This window comes from Oncorhynchus gorbuscha, linkage group LG14, assembly GCF_021184085.1.
Source record: "Oncorhynchus gorbuscha isolate QuinsamMale2020 ecotype Even-year linkage group LG14, OgorEven_v1.0, whole genome shotgun sequence".
Classification (NCBI taxonomy): Eukaryota; Metazoa; Chordata; class Actinopteri; order Salmoniformes; family Salmonidae; genus Oncorhynchus; species Oncorhynchus gorbuscha.
The window spans coordinates 24,567,275-24,572,875 of NC_060186.1; the positions used below are offsets into that span (position 1 = coordinate 24,567,275).

At 43.1% G+C, this 5,601-nt stretch overlaps 1 pseudogene; it reads left to right on the forward strand.

Moving 5' to 3' along the window:
* Nucleotides 1-672: 672 nt before the first annotated feature.
* Nucleotides 673-4,746, forward strand: LOC123995506 (annotated as a pseudogene).
* Nucleotides 4,747-5,601: the final 855 nt, after the last annotated feature.

Genomic DNA, 5,601 nt, shown 5'->3' on the forward strand with positions numbered 1-5,601 from the left:
CGGTTCCCCATCAGAGACAACAAGAATCACCTGACTCTGATTGAGAATCGCCTCAGGCAGCCAAGCCTATACTAGACACACCCCTAATCAACCACAATCCCAATGCCTACAAAAACCCCAATATGACAATACAATAACCCCATGTCACACCCTGGCCTGAACAAATAATTAAAGAAAACACAAAATACTAAGACCAAGGCGTGACAACTGCAATGTAACAAACTTTGTCAAAAGTCAAGGGGTCTGTATGCTTTCCGAATGCACTGTGTATGAGCAACATGCCCCCCCCCCCACCACCACCACCCCCAACCTGCCCATTTAGCAATATTTGCTCCTCTCTTTTGATGATGATAAGAAACTTGCCATGAGAAGGAAATAATATTATAATAATAATAATAATAATAATAATAATAATAATAATAATAAGGAAATAGATGTTATATTAGTTAACTATTGATAAAAAACGATAATTGTTTCCTTGTGGTCAGGTGTATATAGCTGCTCCCCTTTCTCCAACAGAACAGAACCTACCAGAGATTCCTTATACATCGGGTAAGTCCACTATAGTCACCTCCGCCTACGTTCTAAAGTACTCACTGTCTGATGCTGAATTTGTCATTTCTCTCTTTCTCTCTTTCTCTCTCTCGTTTTCTATTTTTCTCAGCAGAGTATCACCATGACGATGTTGACCATATTTCTGCTTCTCAGCTCTGCCTTTACTCTGGGTGATGCAAGTAAGAGAGATACACCTCATAGTTTCCACCATATCTTTAGTGTACTCCTTTTAGTTACAGCATAGATAAGAGGTGTTTAATGATGTCTTATTTTCAATGGTTTGATTACCTGTTCACTCATCAGATGCAGTTTGATTATATCATTCTACACGCTAAAGAGCACATGAGTATTAATCTTTCCTCTGTCTTTGTCTCTCTTTGTTGTAGGGGATATGAATGACACAGAGAATACAATTATTGAGAACCTGATACGCAACCTGCCAATTGGTAAAATGCCTTCCTCAATCCCATATCAACAATATTTCTGAAACCTGCAGAAAGCTATAATATTGCGTTGGTTTGCTGATGTTAATGGACTGATAATGCACAGATAGCTGTGGTGCTGTGTTCAGTAACATCACTGTTGGAACGCACTTTTGACTATTCAGATTGTGTTGTCGGAACTAATAATTTCATCATGATACTGCATGATATCTCTTCCCCCTTACAGAGTCTGAGGAGATGGAAGTGAAGGAGAAGCGGGAACTACAATCCAGGAGTTCATCATGCCCACTTGGTTGGCAAAGATATGGGACACGCTGCTATTACTAAATCCCCATCTTGGCAAATTGGCCAGAGGCAGAGGTACCTGTAAATTGCTATAAATACATTTCTATGTTTAGGGCCAAATTTACTCATTCTAAGTATCATATGATTAGTAAGTTTAACACAGTTTCTAAACTACAACTTGACATGCTATTCCTTCTCTTTATCTTTATATTCAGAAACTACCTGTCTATCATCATTAATTCAAATCAGACTTACACATGACCAAACCCGGTCTCAGGCTTGGATAACACTGAAGGCCCCTAAGGTCTCCACAGAGTTGGATAACACTGGAGGCCCCTAAGGTCTCCACAGAGTTGGATAACACTGGAGGCCCCTATAAGGTCTCCACAGACTTGGATAACACTGGAGGCCCCTAAGGTCTCCACAGAGTTGGATAAAGCTGACTTTAGTTTGTTTGTGCCCTTCATGTGGAACAACTTACGGAGCTCTCTGAAATGAGATGATCTGGTCCCACTTGGTCCGTTCAGAGTAATGATTGATCTATGTTGATAAATGTGTGTGTTCTTAATTTAATTTGTAATGTATATTGCATGTGTATGATTGTATTAATGAATCTTCTGCAAAAGAGTCCCTAGTCTCAGTATGACTTAACTGTCAATATAACGGTTAAATAAAATATTAACATTATACCTTCTTTGTGGGATTCACTTTAAAATATCTCTTAGTCTCTCTCCTCTCTTGCACAACCCCCCCATCTCTAGCTCTCTATCTAGCATTACTGTTTGCTATTTGGAGGTAACCTGGTGTCAGTGCACAGCCTCTCTCAGTATAACTTCCTTCAGTCAGGCATCCAAAGTAGTGCCAACGGAGCCCAGCGCACCTGGATTGGAGCCAACGATGCCATCAAGGTCAGAAGCACTCTGTTTAACACACCTGAAACCTATACAGTAAGATGCGTTGATTCTTTGAGGATACAACTTATGGTTTGGTCTGTAACCAATCTCAGATTCATACATTTCTCCAGTCCCATCCCTCAGCTGTTAACCAAAACAATGGCAAAGAGATTGCACTTTCCTTTGAAGAACTGTAGTGTTTAGTGTCTGCTGGTTACACATCTGCATTGTATGCTCTTTGGGAGGGTCATTGGCTGTGGAGCGATGGGTCCAGGTTTAGCTACCAGAACTGGGGCAAGGGGCAACCCAGTAACCACGACCATGGTGCTGGGAGCGACAACACGAATGACCGTGAGCATTGTATGGAGATGATTGGAGGTATTACGCTGTCGCCAGAGCACTCTCCCTCACATTATTCATCAAACGTTTTGATAGATGTAAAAAATACATTTTTAAAGGGACTGTGTTACTTTTTTAGCTACATTTTTTTTTTAAAAAGTTAAATCTTTCTCTGTATTACCCTCTTTCCCAGGGGACTTTGGGCAGAATGATGCAGCCTGCTGTGTTCCATGTGTTCCAGAAAGCTGTAATATCTACCGATTGGGAGAGAATTCATGTTCTAACGTTACTCCCCTCATGTTTAGTGCACTTTTAGATTTTTGCTGATTTTAATGAGATTCTATTGCCTTATGTTGATGATTATTGCTAATTATGTAAAGTGACTTTGGGTCTCTTGAAAAGCACTTAAAATAACATTTCTCAAATGTATTATTATTACATCTGAGAGGCTCTCAGGCGATGGGATTCTTCACTAAAGTCAGTCTGTAATATTTGTTCAGTGGTAATTTTGGCAAAACCCCCCAGAGAATTCTCATGGGTGGCTTCAGGGTGGGGGTTGCCTTTGCAGAAGCACCCTCATGAAACAATATATTAGTATGTATATACATGTAAACCCTTGATTTCAAGCTCCCCTTTGCAATGACCGAACCTACCCCTTAGTTAGGCTCTCGGCATATGGGATTATTTTAACCAAGGATGGTGTTGGGTGCTAGATATTGCTGTATATCTGGCCAAATACACTCACTATGAAAAATATGATGTTGAAAAGGCTGATTGGATTAAAAGTGTAAATCTGAGGCCTGGTGCAGCAGTGCATCGCAGTGCCAGAGGCATCACTACAAACCCTGGTTTGATCCCCGGCCGCAACTGGGAGATCCATGAGGTGACGCACAATGTGTCTAGTGTCGTTCGGATTAGGGGAGGGTTTGGGAGGCTGGGACGTCCTTGTTCTATCACGCTCTGGTGACTCCTTGAGGCGGGACGAACGCCTGCACGCTGACTACGGTCTCCAGCTGTACGGTGTATCCTCCGACACATTGGTGAGGCTGGCTTCCGGGCTAAGCAAGCAGTGTGTCAAGAAGCAGTGCGGCTTGGTGGTGTTGTGTTTCGCATGGTTCTCGACCTTTGTCTCTCCCGAGTCTGTATGGGAGTTGCAGCGATTGGATATCACAAAATTGTAAAAGGGGTAGAAATAAAAAGTGTTTTTCTGGAAGCTAACTGGCCTGTCAGCCTCGTGGGATTTAAGGACTGCCTCTCCCTACGTCCCTGCCATCAAATCTACTCTCCCCTATTGAAGTGGCTGACATGATTTGAGCGCCCTCCTTCTGGGTGCGTTGTGGAAAGTGGGTTATGGAGACAAGACGGGGCCTCCTCCACCTCCCCGCCATGACACACATGCACTCAGACTGTAGCTGGCTGGAGACATACCTGTTTACTGCACTGTAAAGTAGGGCATGGATGGCAACTGTGTGGTGGATGGGGGAGGGGGAATAACAAATGTGCAGAATACTGTACCCTACAGTGTTACTTAGCTACATGGGATGATGTTGTGTGTCATACAAATGTATTGTCTCAAGAGATGTATGTATGTATGTATGTATGTATGTATGTATGTATGTATGTATGTATGTATGTATGTATGTATGTATGTATGTATGTATGTATGTATGTATGTATGTATGTATGTATGTATGTATGTATGTATGTATGTATGTATGTATGTATGTATGTATGTATGTATGTATGTATGTATGTATGTATGTATGTATGTATGTATGCTTGCATGTGTGTATGTAGGTAGCCTACACACCATAAACTAGAGATTTGACTACGACAGTGTAACATTTCTGCTGAGACAATATTGCATGCATGACAGAGAACATAACTATTCTACTGAGATTTGTCCTGCCCTGGGGAATCTCCAGAATTATACCATAGTTGAGACAAAATAATAAAATATTACCTTCCTTCTCTGGAATGTGGAATAGCGTTTGCAACAAGTTCGGTTTACATTTTGAGGTATATCCAGTGTGAACGGTATGGGTTAAGATACCAGGCAGACCCAGACCTAACTGATGCAGAAAACTGGTTCATTTCCCAGATTTAACCGTGCCTCATTATTGGAGCACATTAGCTCATTCCTGGGCATCAGTGCTCCCCAAGAGGCCCTCACTGCAGGAGCTTGTTTGATTGCAGCCTCACAGCTGGCTTTTGATGTGGGACAGGCCTGAATGTAAGGATGGAGGGAGGAGGGGAGGGTGGCGAATCAGTTGCCCTCAGCTCTGAAAATCTAAAAATCAGGCTGGACCCTGGTGCTGGGTTGGGAAGAGAGATGGGAGGAGTCTACCTCTCTCGCTTTCTCTCTCCCTCTCCTTCTCTATCTGTTTGTGTGAGAGAGAGATAGAATAGACAAACAAACATGCACGTACACACACAAACATGCACACACACACGCCCTCAGCAGCATCATCGCCTGTCTGGCTGGGTGGAGGATATAAAAGCCTGCCCGGTCCCTACCCTGCTATAGAGGGGCAGGACTCCCTTGCTGTTGGGCAATTGGGCAACGGAATGGAATAGCCTAAATCAGATGATGGTTTGTGTGTGTGTGTGTGTGTGTGTGTGTGTGTGTGTGTGTGTGTGTGTGTGTGTGTGTGTGTGTGTGTGTGTGTGTGTGTGTGTGTGTGTGTGTGTGTGTGTGTGTGTGTGTGTGTGTGTGTGTGTGTGTGTGTGTGTGTGTGTGTGTGTGGATGTGTGAAAACGCAAATATGCAACAAACAGCTAAAGTAAGAGATACAAGTACAGAACACACATACCCACATTTCCCATGTATCTGTTATCCTTCGTGGCATGCAGTGTGGGACATTCCAGGGCTCATCTCATTTGTGTCCTTGCTGTGACTGCTGAGAAAGAGAGAGAGAGAAAGAGACTGAGACTGCTGAGAGAGAGAGAGAAAGACTGAGACTGCTGAGAGGAAAATAGGGAGGGGGGAGAGAACAAGAGAGCAAGGGAATGAAAAAAGCGGCTGAGACTGTATTTTGTGTTGAGGCACAAACACACTGATGATGCATGGGGGGGGGGGGGGGCAA